General features: G+C 49.2%; 1 protein-coding gene across 1 annotated transcript in view; it reads left to right on the forward strand.

Annotated features, from left to right (window-relative positions):
• Positions 1-600: 600 nt before the first annotated feature.
• Positions 601-17,428, forward strand: part of KIAA1217 (KIAA1217 ortholog) — a 944,408-nt gene continuing 927,580 nt past the window's right edge. Inside the window, exon 1 of the mRNA XM_075552493.1 lies at positions 601-1,076. The gene's annotated coding sequence lies outside the window, so the exon portion shown is untranslated. The remainder of the gene's footprint in view (positions 1,077-17,428) is intronic.

Consider the following 17,428-nt stretch of genomic DNA (forward strand, 5'->3'; position numbering starts at 1 on the left):
AAAGGGCCCTGGTAGCGACGATGCCGAAGCGGCGTCCTGGGCGCTGCGAAGCCCGCCGGCCCCGGACCTTGCGGCGGGCGTGGAGGTGGCAACTCCACTCTCTGCTGCTGGGGGTGGCGTGCCCAACCAACCCTCCACCGCGCTCTCTCCCAGTGCAATTCCAGCTCGGGTTTTTTTTAAAGGCGTCCGGGCGTCCTCCAACTTTGCGGGGAAAGAGGAGCGCAGCCCCCGCGGTGCCGCGGGCCCCTCACCGCGTTCCTCCAGCTCCCGGCGAACTCCGCGTCCCGGGTGTCTCCGCCCGAACCTGGCGTCGAGCGCCCCCGGCTGTCGGCGCGCGGCGGCTCCTCCGCGCCCCGGGAACGGGACGCTCGGGTGCCGGAGGTTCCTGGGACCCCGCCGCGCCTCCTTCCCACCTGCGCGCCCGCTCCCACGCGCTCGCCCTCACCGTCACCCTCCCGGTCCCCGCGCCCCTGGCCCTACCCCACCCTCGGCGCCTGTCCTCCACGCGCGCGGGGGGGCGGGGCGGGGGGCGGTGACGTCAGCACTGCAGTCCCGAGGAGAGCGCTTGCGAGAAGGCTGCGCGCTCCTGGGCGAGCTGGCTGGGCGCGCACTCCGCACGCCGCCGCTCCGCCCTCCTCCCCGGGCGCTGCACCCGCCCGGGTCACGCTGCCCGCCCGCCCGCGGGGAGCCTCGCGGACCTCCAGGTGAATTGAAAGTCGTTTCCAGGGCGGGTGCTGAGGGGGGGCACGGCCCGGGCGCTGCAGTCCTGGCATGCACTGAAACTGCAACTCGGACCGGAGGAGCCCGGCGCGGGGCGGCGCGCCATCACCTCCCCGCGCCGCTGGCGGTGGCGACTCGGTTCGGCTCGGCTCGCGGGAGAGCGCGGCGGCCGGCCCCTGGACTTCGGATGGTGGGCGCGCCCGCGGGGACAGACCCCTCCCCGCCCCCCGCCCCTGCTGCGCAGGTCGCTGCCGTGCGGGTGCCGGGGAAGGCGAGCGGGGCGGCTCCAGGTCGCCCAGGAGCCGTTCCAGGTGCGAGAGCTGGAAGAAGCGAGGGGGCGGCTGCCTCGGCCCGAAGTAAGTGCAGCAGAAGTTTGCGTCGGTTTTCTCAGCGCGCCCAGGGAGAGGGTGGAAGGCTCTTCTCTCCCCCACTCCTTCTGCCAGGAAAGCCAGGGGAGACTTAGGAGGAGGCTTTGCTCTGGAGAGAAAGTGACCCTTCAGAACGAGAAGGGGACGGGGGACCAACCCAGAGGGCAAAGGCAAGCAGGATTCCTGTTGGAGTCATGGGGGTGCCAAAGGAGGAGACCCCAGATGGCAATGTAGGGCGAGGAAGGAAAGGCACCCAGGGGATCTCAGACTAGGGAGATTGAAGGCGGAGGCAGCCACACCTATGCTGGTGACCTTGATGTGCCCCCCCCCCCGAGTTGTGAGCCATGGGGGCGATGTCTCCCTGGCAGGAATCAGGGGTGAGACTCATTACCTCGCACACAGGGTTGCTCTTGGGGAATGGAAAGTCAGTGGGCAGAAGAGGGAAGTGGACCTGGAGGGAGAGATGCTGGAGTAGGTGGGGACGCTGGGGAGTCAGGACATGGGCACTCGGAGTGTGGGAGGTTGGGGTTCCCAGAGAAGCCCGCTGAGGCCATTTGGAGGTCCAGGGTGTGAAGGTCCCTTCTGGTCATTGCTACCTTTGCTGCGAAATGCTGCTACCCATGCCTTTGAGCCTCAAGGCTAAACCTCATTAATTGGGCGGCATGATGGTGGGCGAGGGGGCCGGAAAGCAGGCTGAAAGGAGGCGGAGGGGGGTCCCTCCTGGCTCTCTGATCCCGCCCCCCACCTCCACTGCTGGTCCCTCCAGTTCTTTAGATGGGGTGACAAGGCCGGCACCTGGACTCCACTGAGCCCCTTGGCATTTTGCTCACTTCCCCGCCGCACATACTCGGTTGGTTCGTTTTCCACTCCCTCTGCTTAATTGCACTCCCTGTGCTTAATTGCTCTCCCTGATGAGATTTTATTCTTCACCTGACCAAACTTCTAGTGGAGGGGAAAACAAAGTTTAAGGAAGCTGCGCTCCTCTTAAGATGGGAGCCTGCAGATGGCAGGCGAGGGCAGCAGCGCGGGTCAGTTCTACAGGCTTCCTACCACTTGGGGTGTGGGCTGGGGGCTGGAAGAGGGTCTCAGGAGTTTGTTACTTAAAGTAATGTCCCCCTCGCCCCCTAAGAAAGGCAGAAAGACATCTGTCCCCCAGAGTAGAACTGTCTACCTGGGAATGTGGCGCCTTCTCTCATCTTCTGACATTCAGGGCTGTCCTTTAGGAAGGGTTGGAAGGGGGTGGTTATTCAGTTAATTACAATCTGATCCCAATGAGTAAAGCAAAACCAAACAAGCAGACAGACAAACAACCCCCCCCCCCCAACATAGCACAGAGTTACACAAGAGGCATATCGATCATCCCATTATCATTAATTCCCAGCCAGTCATTCAAAACTCTTTGTGTGGACAAACTGTGTGACAGAATTGGTGTGAGATCCGGTGCAATAGGTAGGATATGGTTAATTATTATTTGAGTATTCAGAAAGCTTGCTGTGTGTAAGAGAAGTGATCTAGAAAGTGTTTTCTGGGGGGGGCGGGGTGGGAGTTGATTATGGTCACATGTCCTGCAATTAAGTGCAGGTGCTACCAGATTTTAATAATGACTCATCCCCAACCATCTATCCACTTGATTGTGTCTACCCACCCATATCCACCTTTGATGCCCAGAGCCCAATACCACACCAAGCACATAGTAGGTCATCAATAATTTCTATTAAAAGAATAAAGGAATGAATGATCCATAGTTAAATGTGTCTTAGAGGCATCCTACTTTATTTTGGGAAAATTGAAGAAGGAAGTGAATGAGAGGAAGAAACAGCCAGAGAAAATAGGAGGGAAAAGAAGATAAGGCTCATTAACATTTAAAAGTAGATCTGTCTTTCGCAAACATGATTCCTTCCCATTGTAATATAGTGGAAATTAGCAACACCCAAAATCCTCAGTCCTCTATCCCTGCAATCCCTGCAGTTCTGTGCATATTAGAGTATAACTTTTTCTTTCTTTGTAAGCCGAATTCTCACAACTCAGTTGAAAATTTTTCTTTCTTGCAATATAACTTTGTGTGGACTTGAGCCGCTGGCCTCTTGGTTAGCAGACAAGCATGGTAACTTTTTGCAACTGCATCTAGGAATGCCCTGTCCCCACCCCCTTTTTCTGTTTAATCATATTGTTAGTAATAGCTACTACATACAGTGTGGGAGCACATAATTAGTTGATGGTATCATTCTCGGGGTTCATTTGCAGATGTTTAATGCTAGGACTGACAGTCCAAAACACTGTTGAAGAGCAGACAGGCTTCCAGGCTAGCAGTGAAATTGGTGTCCGTGTGGCAAATTGTAGGAGAGAGAACCTTGGGCAACGTTCAGCTCTAACAACAAAAGATAATTGAACTGCCCATGAGTCCAACCACCCTTGGGGCTTGGCTTTCGTATTTCATTGCTATGTCACTGACACTGACATTAGTGTGGACCAGGCCTGTGTTCTGATCTTATTCCATGGTCCGGGCCCCGAGGAGCATCAGCTGTTAATCTGAGTTGCATTGTTCAAATTTCTCTCACTACCACCCCTGCATTCGTTCTACCCCCAACATGTCATTCTACCCCCAACATGTCTAGCAGGAGAAGTCATGCCGCTGAAAAATATGTAGTTACAAGTTTAAGTATAGATTAAGATTAGATTTGTTTATACTGACAATAAAAAGGCAAAAAAAGAAAAGTGTCTTAAGTTTAGTGTTCTGTTTACATTGATAATGACCTGTGAAGGCATTGGAAGGGAGCCACGGTTAGTTGGGGACCCCCTGCATGGCCCATTGTAGCCCTCAGGAGTAAGCATGTACGCAGGACCCTCCAGAATCCAGCGCCACTTTATTGGACCTGCTCTCCCTGGATGCCCCCTTCTGCTCATTCTGACCAACCCATCCTCAACCACTGTCAGCCCTGAGAGGGACCCACTCTCACTCCTCCTGCAGCCTTACTTATTTACTGGGGCCTTTGGAGGACGGAGCTCCAGAGTCTTTGCTCATGGTTCTGCTGTACTGTGGGACTGGTGACATTTGGGTTGAATGTCCCCACCTCCTCTTCCCCCGTTTTGACCCCACTGTGTGTCATAAAATCAATTTCATAACCAAAAGGAATCTAAGAAGGCAGCTGTCCTGTGTCAGTCTGGGGTGACTGAGAAACAAATCCATAGACACTCATATGTGTCTATGAAAGAGCTTTCTAGACAAGAGCAACTGAATAGTGAGAAAACAGCCCAGCCCAGCCCAGTCCAGATCAAGTCCATAAGTTCGATATCAGTCCATATGTCCAATACCAATCTATAAAGCCCTCTTCCGACTCTCGAAACACATGCAATGACGCTGAATGCAGGAAGATCACAGGCCAGTGGGTGGAAAGTCTTGTGGATCCAGTGGTGGTGGAAGCATCTCAGTGCTGGCATGGGTTTCCACGTGGCTCCTCCAGCTCCAGGGCCCTAGTGTAGCTCCATGTGTCTTCTCAACAGGAATGCCTTGCAGGGAGTATATGCGTCCAGTCTCCAGTGAGCTATTTATCTCCATGGGGCCTCCAAATGAGGTCATCAGGCTGTGACCTGATTGACAGGCTAAACTCCACCCCTTCACTCTTAACAGTCTCAAGTTGACATGGACGATGTAACCACCATGTGGCCCAAACACCTTGTTGTATAGGAAACTCGGGCCCAGAAAGGTTCGGTAATATCCCAAAATCACTAGTGGAGGACTTTCTAGATCCGGTCCCTCTTCTTGTTGGCTCCTTTGCTTTCTGTCTCCAGTGAAAAACTAGTGAGTTCTGGAGGGAGGCAACCTGTGTTCCTGTCCTGACTCTGTTTCTCTCTAGCTGTGCCTCTGGGCCAAGTTATTTAAATTCTCCAGCACTTCTGTTTCCTCGTGAATAGCTCTATCTATCTATCTAATTTGGTTGTTTCATAGATCATTGCTGTCTATCTTTGCAGAGGTTTTTCTTCTTTTTTTTTTTAACCCTATAGATTTAATGTGTTTCCTCCTGAGGACTGGGCTTCTCGACTCCTGTAAACAGTTACGGTCTCGGTTGCTCTGAGTCAGTATTGACTGAATGGCAGAAAGTTTGGTTTGTGTTCGGTGCTGAGGAAAGAAACCAAGCACCCCATCATTCGCGGTATGCTCAAGGCCCACGACATGGCCTGGCACACGGTGGGCGCTCAGCAAACAGGTGTTGAATCAGCAACTATGGATGAAGGCATGAGAAAAAGAAGGTTTGTTGGAAGAAGGCATGACGTAGGGAGAATGAAAACAAGTTGCCGTTGAGTTGATCCTGGCTCTCTGGAGGAGGTCTCTGTCTCGGGGGGCGTCTATGAGTTGGGATTGACTTGTGCACAGGGGCTGGATGGAGGAATTGTTTATACCCCAGTCCTGCATTAAGTTCCTGTTTACAAGGTAGAACTATAAACACCATATGGTTTACCCATTTATGTTCTCCTCCCTACTATAAAACACACGAAAGTGGAGATTCTGTCTTGTTTGTTCTTTACTACATCCCCAGTCTTTAAAATAATGAATGGCTCATAGCAGGTGTTTATTAAGTATTTATTGAAATACTTAATGGAGGTCTGAAGAATGTGTGTCTTAGATAAGAGTGCTGTTGTGGAAATGCCACAAGTGGATAACTTTCATAAAAACATATTCACTCACCGTTTAGGAGGCTAGAGGTCTGAATTCAGCGTGCTAACTCTAGAGCAGGGGTTCTCCACCTTCCTAATGCTGCAACTCTTTAATTCAGTTCCTCGTGTTATGGTGACCCCCCCCCACCATAAAATTATTTTTGTTGCTACTTCATCATTGTAATTTTGCTATTGTTATGAATCGGGCAACCCTTGTGAAAGGGTCATTCGACCCCCAAAGGGTTACGACTCACACAGATTGAGAACCGCTTCTCTGGAAGTTCATGGAGAGAGTCCTTGTTTCATGTCAACCTCTGTAGACTTGGCTTCCCTCCATGCACCTTGGCATTCATCTTCCCCTGTGTCTAGGACGTTGAAAGCCTAGGGCTCAAAAGGTGAGCTCTGTTAAGGTTCAGTCACTTCAGCCTTGGTGGTAATCAGTTCCCCAATTGCTTCTAGTTGGTTGAATCTCTCTTCTATCTCCAAAGAGATTTAGTTAACATCCACCGGACACTGTATATTGTATCCGACCTCCTTAACATAACTGCCACTGATCCTTTAGCACCCTAAAGGTTAGGACTCACAATTTCTAGAGAAATGACATCAAGTCCCAAACAGAGGATGATGACCTAATACTGGAAGCATGGCCCAACCAAGTGGACACCTCCATCAAGGGGGAAATAATTCAGTTGGTAACAACCCATCCCGTGGGGTTACTGAGACAATGTATGTGCGTAACACAGCGCTTCACACTGTGCCTGGAATGGACCTGCTGCCACTGGGTCAATTCAGACTCATCGAGGGAGAAAGCACACCTGCTCTCTAGGGTTTTAAATCTTTTATGGGTGCAGAAAGCCTCATGTGACTCCTTCCAAGAGGCCAGTTGGTTTGAACTATGGACCTTGCAGTTGGGAGCGCAAAGTAGGTACTATTGAGCAAAAAACAACCAATTCATGGCCATGGAGTGATTCCGACTCAAAGCAACCCTACAAGGAGGCTTCAAAGAGCTAGTGCTCTGCCAGAGCCACCAGGGACCCTAAAGCACGGTCCGTTAGCATATGACCGTTCCTTTGATCCGGTGTCACCTCTGATCTCCTGGCCGTCAGGTCCTAGGACAATCGTCAGAGACACAATTCTTCCAAAGCCTGTAGATGTTCTTATTTGGTTTGAAATGACCTTGAGGGGTTTTCTGTTGTTGACATCTGCTGCTGCTGGAAATAAGGGGGAATTGCGTACAGTTGTCTCTCCAAGGCAGCCTATGTTTTCTGTGAAGCTCCTCCAAATCTTGGATTCTTGGGAGGCTGCTCCGGGGGTCCCTCCAGGTTCAGGTGTCATGTTCTAGAGGGCTCTCCATGTTCTTCTCAAACGGAGCAGGGCCCGTCTTCCCCAAAGGATTCCGGTTGTATGTCTGCATTGATACCTACTGTAAATGCATCTTAGCTGTACCTCTGGAGTGATTTCTTGCAGTGGAAGACTGCGAGTAGTGGTTTCCCAGGATGGAAGTGAGGAGAAGATGGGCAATCGCTTCTTGGCGGGGCCCCTTGCCAAGTCAAGACTAAGACAGGAACGTGAGCAGAATCTGGTTGGTCAAAGAGTTAGTTAGTAACTGCTTGCCCTGCCTCTTTCACTTCCAGGGCAGTGGTTCTCAACTTTCCTCAGGCCGCAGCCTTTTCATACAGTTCCTCACGTGGTGGTGATCCCCCCTCCCAACCATAAGATTATTTTTGTTGCTACTTCATCACTGTCATGTTGCTACTGGGATGAATCGGGCAACCACTATGAAAGAGTCGTTCGACTTCAAAGGAGTTGCCACCCCAGGTTGAGAACTACTGTTCTAGGGTTTTCTCTGGCTCGGCTTACATGCCAACTCTCATTGGTTGTGTGGGAGCCAGCATATTGTGGCTGAAGAAGAGTGATGAAGCCATTATCAGTAAACGCATGGAACGCTACCTGAAAATAAATGAAAATTAATCCGAACTCTTCTAACGCTGTCCCCAGAGTTAAGAATTATGTAGCTGCAAAATAGCCCAGAAACAGACCTACTGCCATCGAGCAGACACCAACTCCCAGTGTTGCCATGTCGAACTAAGCTCCCCGCTGCTGTTTTCTTGCCTGTCAGCGTTATGGACGCTGGACACCAGGCCTTCTGTTCTTGGAGTCACCATGTGGGTTTGAACTGACGACCCTTGGATTCGTAGTGGAGGACAAAGACTGTCGGCACCAACTAGTTACCTTCAGATGCTAAATAAAGAGTTCTTCATTGCGTACTGACGGGCTATGCCTGTTGGCTGGTCTGATGGAAGGTTTTCCCGGTGCTACCAGGGCAGTAAGGGTGCTGGTGGCCTAGAGTTTGCGTGGTAGGCTGCTAGCTGCGAGTCCAGCTGTTTGAAACCCCCAGCTCCTCCGAGGGAGAACGACGAGGTCTTACTTTAGAGAAACAAATTCACAGAAACTCATGTATAATAGAGAGCTTTATATAAAGGTTAAGTGCGCATCAAGAAAAACATCCCAACCTAGTGCTGCCCAAGGCCACTAGTCCAACATGAACCCATATGTCTGACACCAATCCACAAAGTCCTCCTCCATCTCACAAACCACAAACTATGATGCTGACGGCAGGAGGAAAGTCGAGTCAGTGAACTTGTAAGCATCTCAGCGCTGGCAGGGGTCTCCACACGGCTGCTCCAGCACCCAGGGCTGCATCGGGGCAGGTCCATATGGCTTCTCCTCAGGAATGTCTTGCAGGAAGTGAGCCTTGCCAGCTGAAGCAGGGAACTGGCTAAGGCAGCTGCACCCTGGTCCGACCATCACAAAGCAAGAGACCCGAGAACTAGAAAGGTGAGGCTCACCAAGCCATTTATCCCTCTGCCCTTCAAATAACCCCACATGCTTATTGACCAGGTTGTCACAATAAACTAACTACCTCAATACCATATTGGAAACCCATAATGGGGGTTCTTCTCTGCCCTCTCACGGGATCCCTGTGTATGCATCGGAACTGGCCAGGATATGGTGAACAGATACTGATTGTGGTAAAGTTGGGTACATTATTACATTTTCTATACAAATGACTAACTTATGAAACGATGACAAAAAGCCATTGCTTTGAGCTGGTTCCGACTCACAGAGACTCTGTAGGAGAGGGTAGGACTGCCCCAATGGGCTTCCATGGCTTTAAATAATTATGGAAGCAGACTCTGTCACGTCTTCTTCCCATGGAGTTACTGGAGGGTTTGAATGGCTGGTCGTTCAAGGAGCGGGCAGAGGCTTTGACAACTGCCACCCCAGGGCTCCTTGTAGTAACCCGTCGACCTAGACATTCCTTCTGGCTCCACTCACTCACTGCACCGAGTCCATTGTGACCCTGCAGGTCAGAGTCGAACCGCCCGCTGCTTGTAAGTGGCTGAGGTAGGAAGACGAGCAGAAAGCCTCATCTTTTTCCTGTGTAGCACCTGGTGGTTTCAAACTGCTGACCTCGTGGTTAGCGGCCCAACCCATGACCCGCTGAACTACCAGGTCTCCTTTACTAACTTAAAGCGGTCACATTTGATAAAAGTTGACTCAGTGGGTAGTATTTTCAGTTCTGTGGAGCCATAGAGTTCTGTCATGGCAGAGGAAAAAAGTTACATCCTGGCTTTTTTTTTTTTTTTTTTTGCTCTAGAGATAGAGAACCGTGGGTTTACTCACCACGTATTGGCTTGAGTATAAGCCGACCGAAATATCAGCGGAGGCACCTAATTTTACCACAAAAACGGCATTAAAAATGTCCTGCAAAACTCGGCTTGTACGTGAGTGTATATGGTGCTTCTGGGTTCCTGGTTCTGCTGTTCAATTCTCTGTGACCTTGTCCAGTGCTTGGGGCAGCTCTGCTGGAGCCAGAGAATGATACCACCACAGCAAACCTGGGGCCAACAGTCTCTAAGATCCCATGGCAAAGCCAGATTCTTGGAACTGTCAAAGGGAGGCAATTTGGACAGGTCTAGGGCAGTCTCAGTCTCTCTCTGGAGTCTGGTGTGGAAACATAAGCTACCATACTATGAAAAGCAAGGGTGAGCAACTGCGCTTTCTACAGAACAGGAATGCACAGCCTTGTTTTGCCTATTTTACAAATATATTTTGCTTCGAACTTCCTGGGTACGCTGTTTGGGTTTTCTTTTCCTTCAGAGAAACAATGTTACGTGTGGAATTTAGATTCCCAAAGGTCTTGTAAGAAATCTCATTTGATTCACTGATGAGCATTGAAAAGTACAATGGTAGTATTAATTTTTTCATGCTCATCAGTGAATCCAGCTTTTAAAAAGCAATCCATCCGGCTGTTTTACTTGTCCAATGACAGCATTGCTTTGGCGTCTAATGAATGAACTCCTAGTCGCTTCTATCATGTTCCACAACGCGGACCCAGGACGATCTTTTTGTAAACATTAACTCTCCTGACACTCTTGCTGGTTTACCGACAATATGTAAGTGATAGTGTATCCTGTGTGTTTGCTTGCAGATAAGATCGAGTTTAGAAAGTCTTGCTGAATCAATGGAGGGTAAATAAATGAACTGCCTCACCAACATCAAATTTGTAGGCATCTTGGAGAATTAAGATACTGCACAGCGACTGTCCTGTCCATCAAGAAGTGCCTGTCCATCAAGGTCACTTCTGGTTGCTAAGGGGGAGAGTGAGGATGCCCTTCTCCTCTCCCATCATGCACCACGGTACTGAGCTTGTTGGAACACCCTGAGAGTCCCTATCTCAGCCTCTCACCAGCCCAGGGATTGGAGGATGGCAGCTAACACTTGCTTATAGAAGGGACAGACTCCTTTGGCTTCCTTCCTGCTTGTGTCTCCTTTCCTCCCCCTGCAGCGTTTATTTCTCCATGCTTCCTTTTGGCCTCATGCTCTGGGCCAGCGATTCTCAAACTGGGTTGTGACCCCTTTGGGCGGGTGTCAAACCTCCCTTTCACAGGGGTCGCCTAAGACCATCAGAAAACACCTATTTCCGATAGTCTTAGGAACCGAGACACCGCTCCTCTAGAGACCCGCCCACATGCAGATAGGCCCACATACGAGAAAACTGTTACCCTTGCTACACCGTGCTTCACGAAAAAATTTCATTTATTTGTAACTAGAAATAAGTATTTCACAATATGTAATTACATATTGTTTTTGGGATGAATCACCATGCTTTCATGATACTCAATTTGTAACCATGAAAATACATCCCGCCTAGGAGATATTTACATGACGATTCACCACAGTAGCCAAATGACAGTGATGAAGTAACAACGAAAATACTTTTATGGTGGGGTCACCGCCACATGAGGAACTGTATGAAAGGGGTGCAGCCTTAGGAAGGTGGAGAACCACTGATCCAGGTGAAACCTCTGGGCCCAGACGCCTTTAGGCAAAGTGTGACTAGCCCTCCCTCTAGTGGCCGGCAGTAAGTCTTCCCCTCCATGGCCTTGGTGAACCTCAGGAGAAGTTCTCATCTGATCCTTCGTGGTCCCCACCAGCCTGTGGCTGCTTGGCCACTGGCATGAGGGCATCTCCTTCCAGGCCTCCAACGAGGATAGCAGTGGGGGCCCCCACACACCTTCTTTCCTGACAGGCAGATATTGACCTATTCTTCCAAGCCTGGTTCATGCCTGACTGCAGCTACTCAACTTCCCGTTGCTACCAGTTTATTTACTTAGCAAACACTTACTCTCATGTAAGAGCCCTGATGAGAGAGGGGTGGTTTTCATTCAATTAGTAAGAGAGAGAAACGGGGGCTGACCTAATAGCGAGGTCATGCGAGTCCTGTGCTTTGCTGTCACAGAGGGGGAGGCTAATGTTAGGACCAGGCTCAGGCACTGGTCGAAGATGTATTAGTGGTTTCGACCATGAAGTCGCTGGGGTACAATCCAGCCAGGAAAGGCATACCTCTCCATACTAAGATCCCACTTGTTAGTGCTGGCATTGTGGACGGAAGTGCTTTGTACAGCACTTGTCTTGTTGGTCTTGAATGTCTTGTCCGTCGTGAAGGCTAGGGATGGTCCAGCCAGAGCTTCTAAGTAATATAGTTTTAAGGAATACATGGGGATAAGTATGAGAGAAAGCCAAATGTGGATGTTTAATCCCAATTGCTACTATTAGGCCTAATTGGCTGAAAGTTGACAAAGCTACGCTGTTTGGTTTTTTTCCCCTTTTAGTATCATATGGAGTGAGGACGCAGATGGCAGTAAAAGTGTGACGGTAGCACCTAACCAGAGTGTAAGGGCTGGAGTGAATGCGTTATTTTCTGTGTGAGTCTGCGTTGATTCAACAAACAAATTCATAGACACTCGCGTGTGTATAAGAAAGAGCGAATATATATTAAGAAAACATACCAGCCCAGTGCACATCAAGTCCATCAGTCTGATGTTAGCCCATATGTCTGATACCAGTCTATAAATTCCTCTTCAGACTCATGCAACACATGCAATGACACTGAATGCAGGAAGATCACCGGCCAGTTGGTGGAAAGTCTTGTGGATCCCATGGCGGTGGAAGCATTTCAGTGCTGGCGTGGGTCTCCACGTGGCTCATCCAGCTCCAGGGTTCTGGCTCTGTCAGTGTAGTTCCACGTGGCTTCTTAACAGGAATGTCTCACAGGGAGTGTGTGTGAGCGTCTCTCCTCCAGTGAGCTATTTATCTCCTTAGTGCCTCCAATTGAGGTCATCAAGCTGCAACCAGATCGACAGGCTAAACTCCACCCCTTCATTCTTAATAGGCTCAAGTTGACACCAGATGATGTAACGACCCATTTTCCATGAAGGAGTACCATTGAATTGGTAGGAAAACGTCAGCTGCTGGTGGTGTTGGGGACAGGCATTGGCCTGCTGGCCTCAGGGTTGGCGGTTCAGATCTCCCAGCCACTCTTCCGGAGAAGGATAAGCTATCTTCCTGATAGAGGTTTATAGTCTCAGAAACACAGAGGGTGGCGAAGCGTCAGAATTGACCCCCTAGCCGTGAGTTATCTAATGCGTACTCCGCCAGGCCGTGTTCTCAGCATCTCACAGATATCGACGCCCTCAATCTTCCCGTTAATTCATGTGGCAGGTGCTCTCAGGTTCCTCTGTCATCACCTTCAGAAGCTTCGGGAGGTGAAGGTCGGAAAGAGGGCGTCTGGCTGCTCAGTCCGTGTGTGCTTCACCGTGAAGTGTGGCATCTTGCTGTGAGCTTTCTGAGCACCACCACGGGCTCCTCTTTGAATCCAGTGTGTCTGACATCATACTGTCGGGACTGGGAGAAGAGTCCGTTGCCGGAAGGCCTTACCTCCTCTGCCCACAGGAGCACCCTGGAAAGCAGGAATGGTGTGTCCTTGCCTCCATATCTCCAGGGAGTTGGGTCCATAATAGGAGTAGAATGAGTGATAGAAATGTAAGTGAATGGATGGACGAAGGAAGGAGCAAGCGAGTGGCTAATGAAAAGTTCAGGCAGCGAAGCAGCAGCCATGGAAAGGGACCTTCTTGAACATCAGGCTGTGTGATTTCTAGGTCAAGGAATACCCCCCACCGGCAGCCTTTTAATTCAGGCCAGCCTAATTTCTGGCTTTACCATCATAGTACTTCAAAATTTCCATGAATCCTTTGGTGCAGTCTAATCAAACCTTGCTATTCTCCGTTTCAAAAATGATGAAGTTCCCGGGCTGGCAGGGATGGTGATGTGGGACTCGGATGCTCTATGGTCACCAAGGGCATTCCTGCATCTGATGCCAGGAAGATGGCTTCATTTAGAGCTAATAAGGACCGCGTTGGCTGGAGAAAGCAGAAATGTGGAAAAGACATGCATGATGTGAACAAACGAACCCAGTGTGAACCGACAGGGCAGCTTCTTTGACCAGCACAAACACGGCTCTTTGTTCTGATGTAAAGTGGAGAAACACTGGGTGCTGTGACATCACTGTATTTTTAGCATCGGGTAGTGAAAGTATTTCTGGAAAACGCATTATGTTTTACAGATGGTTCAGGCTGTGCTGAACTTTTACTCAAATGTAGATTTATACAGGTGTGTCTTGATCTTGAAGGGAAAAGATATGCTTCACAAAAATCTGAACTACAGAACAGGCACATTAGAAATAAATCCCCTTGCCTAGTAACCTACCAATAGTTCATTCTGTATTAATGGGGTGGCCCACGGAGTCTAGGGGTCTGGGCCACCACCTACCCCTCGCGAGCTCCAGGAGTCTGACTGACAAAGCAGGCCCACCAAGAAAGGCTGTTAGCCAGGTGGGTAACAAACAGTGCATTCTGCTAGCCTCCATAATCCCCATTGCAGGGCTTTGCGACAATGTCTGATCTGAATGTATGCTTGGGGCTTTTTGAAAGTGGAACTTCTTATTCTCACACTACGCCTGGGCCCCTGTAAGCTCAAGTGTGCTTTGGACCGGATCTGCGGGGCAGACTCGAATATCACTCCCTGGCCTCTGGATGAGGGTGGCCGTCATGGATGGAAGGAAGGTGTGACAGGCAGAATAAGGGCCCGCATTTCCCAACCTGTGATGGCTACTGCTTGGTTCTGAGCCTCAGCTACTTTCCTCAGCTGTGCTTGACACTCTGCTGAATGGCCTTCCCAGGTAAGCCCAGGGATTTGTTTCTTTAATGTACCTAGACTAATACATTAGTCCATATATCCGATACGAGTCCATAAATTCCTCTGGAGACTCACCCCACACATGCAATGATGTTGAATGCAGGAAGATCTGGGGACAATGAGTGAAAAGGCCTGTGGATCCAGTAGCAGTGGAAGCATCTCAACACTGGCATGATCCTCCTCCAGCTCTGCGGGCATCTCACCAGCAGGAAAGTGAAGCACAGAGAGAGAGAGTGAGGCACACTTTCAGGGAGAAAGGCAGGATGTTCTCAGAATCCTCATGAGAAGGCCATGCCCACAAGGAGGCATCATCAGGCTGTGACCTGATTGACAGGCTAGACTCCACCCCTAGACCTATTTATCAAATTAACACAAAATTACAGAACTACCATAATCCCTGTGAGTCAGAAACACTCGAGGCTCCTGGTTTACTGTGTTTGAAAGTTTAGGACTAATAACAACAACAGTAACAGCAGACTATTGTTATTTTTGGTCGAAGGTGGTTGGTTTCTGTACAACTTGACCAAGGAAAATGATGATATTAACAAGTGCACTCCTGGCTATGTCCTTGGGGGCTCACCCTCATGAAGTGTTATATGCTTTTCTATCTTTCAATATATGAAACTCAGGCTTGCTGAACCTATAGAGACAGCAGGTAGAGTAAAGGTTTCAGGGTGGGGTACAGTGGTGGTGGTGGTGGTGGTGGTGGTGGTGGTGGTGGTGGTGGTGGTGGAGGGGGTTAAAAGGGAGATGATATGAAGGAGTCCAGGAAGAAAAGGGATGTTTGGAAATCGTGGCAATTGTACAGTACTGCTGCATGTGATTGAACTATGGCATGATAGGATATATGTATTAACTCCCCCCAAAATAAACAATTCATTTAAAAAAGTACACATAATTAATATTTTTGGCAAATACTATAACATGCATAATTTTAAACCAACAGTGTTATCAACAAAAAAATATATGTGTGCCAGCACAGGAGGAAAAGTATGCATACAGCGTATGTGCATGTATGTATATGGGCATGTGCTTATAGGTGTAGACATAGCTGTACACATGTTTCTCTGTGCCGCATACATTTTCATTTAAAGTAAAGCCACCCCAGAGAGGAAAAATCCAGCGGTCTGCTGCTGTAAGGATTTACGACCGCTGCAACTTCGTAAGCTGGTGGTCTTTTATTCTGTAGGCTTGTTTTTAGCCTGAATGGGCTGGACCACGGTGGGAAATAGAACACACAGCCAGTAGAGTTATGGATACTTGTAGACATCGCCAAATGCCTCCTGGGCTTGGTTTACTGTGTTTGAAGGTTTAGGACTGTGTGCTTGGGGGACCATTTGGTCAGTTGGCATCACACAGTTCATACCGTTTACGTTTTATGTCCTCGTCCGGTGAGTAATGGAGGAGGTCTCAAAAGTATGTGAGGGGCCATCTGAGAGACAACTTATGGCCACTGCTCATCTTAAGCAAAAACAGGAAGAAGGATATCACCACTTCAAAGAAGAAACTACTCTATCACACCTCATCTGCCCCGACTGACTGGCTAGACCCCACCCCTATCCTTATTTAGCAAGTTGACATGACATTATGTCACTACCACAATCCCTGGCTGCCACTACCAAGCCCGACCACCAGAAACACAATAGACCGTACTGGATAGAATGAACAAAACAAAACAAAACAACCAACCAAAAACCGTAGACTAAAAGTCATAGTCTTTTAAGAGGCCTGGCTGGCTGGGGTGGGAGAGTTCAGTGGAACCCCAGAGACTATTGCCTGGACTGACCTTTGAAACCCTTTCCTGGAGGTAGCCTTTCAGCTACATAACAGATTAAGCTCATAAACTAAACAACATCACTCAGGAATACTGTGCTTTTAAAATAAAAAAAAAGAAAAACTCAACTATTTATGACTGAATTGTTGACATTTGTCCGAAGGTAAAGAAGAAAAGGGTGGGCAACCAGAATGGGACTGGTGAGAATGTTGGCGTATTGCGAAATACGGAACCAAGGTCACTGAGCATTAAGAAAGGAAATTGTTAAAGGGGACCTAATTTGTGGTGCCAGTTGTCACCCCCAAACACAACCATTTAGAAGCAGGAAACAAAGAACCAGAAGCTAGGCATGAAACAGTGACTATTGATGCATAGACTTAACACGATCGGGCTGTCATTTTACTGTCCCTGATCCACGCTCTCTTTTTTTTCTGCTCTCTCTCTTGAACCTACATTATTTCAAGGACATTTTTCCTTGGAGCTCTTAGCAAATAATTTAAGCCAAATTAATACTCGCCGCAAATGTCAGGAACAGTTGCATTTTGTTTTCTCGGGACCTTTGAACCTCGGTGTTTCCCATGAAAGATCAGAGTTGACATGCCATTATTTTTTACTTTTTAAAAAAATTCAAATGAGGTTGCGCCTGGAACGGTTAGCCAATTATCCACGGGGATAACTACCATTTAAGTCAGGAGTGAGCTCAGCATGCCATATATTTTTTTCACTGCTTGCTTTCAAGGTTTTCTTTTTTTCTTCTTCTTCTTCGCCCTCCTCCAGGAGATTTTCAGCCTACCTCCCAGTTCCATCTCTAATTGCCCCTTAAGATGATAGAATTACATCCCAAATGCCACACGCAGCAAAGGGAGAGCTGGCGGCACCCTGGCATTTGCTTCTGTGTCTGAGCTCAGAGCCCAAGCGTAGAGGAGAGCCGACGTGAACACTGGAAAGTTACTCACCCAGTTGCCGCGGACTGGATGCTAGCTCGTGGAACCCCCATGTGTGTCGGAGTTTTCAGAGGGTGTTCAGGGGCCGTTCTTCTCAGAAAGAGGTGGCAGCGCCTTCCTTTTGAAGTACCATTGACTAGGCTTGAACTGCCAGCTTTCTGGTTGGGACTGAGTGTGTTAATCATTGACACCACCTAGGGTCTCCTGGGAAGTCAGGAGCGATCTCTCTATCACTTGATCAGGAACGGGTGATGCGGGTCAAGCCAGAGCCAACTTTTCCTTTGCGATGTAGCATGCTTCAGTTCCTAGCAGAGATAAGACAGAGAAGCAAGCAGCGAGGGCAGGGGGAGTGGGGGCCGGGACTTCAA

The sequence above is a fragment of the Tenrec ecaudatus genome, chromosome 6 (genome assembly GCF_050624435.1).
Source record: "Tenrec ecaudatus isolate mTenEca1 chromosome 6, mTenEca1.hap1, whole genome shotgun sequence".
In the NCBI taxonomy this organism is placed as follows: Eukaryota; Metazoa; Chordata; class Mammalia; order Afrosoricida; family Tenrecidae; genus Tenrec; species Tenrec ecaudatus.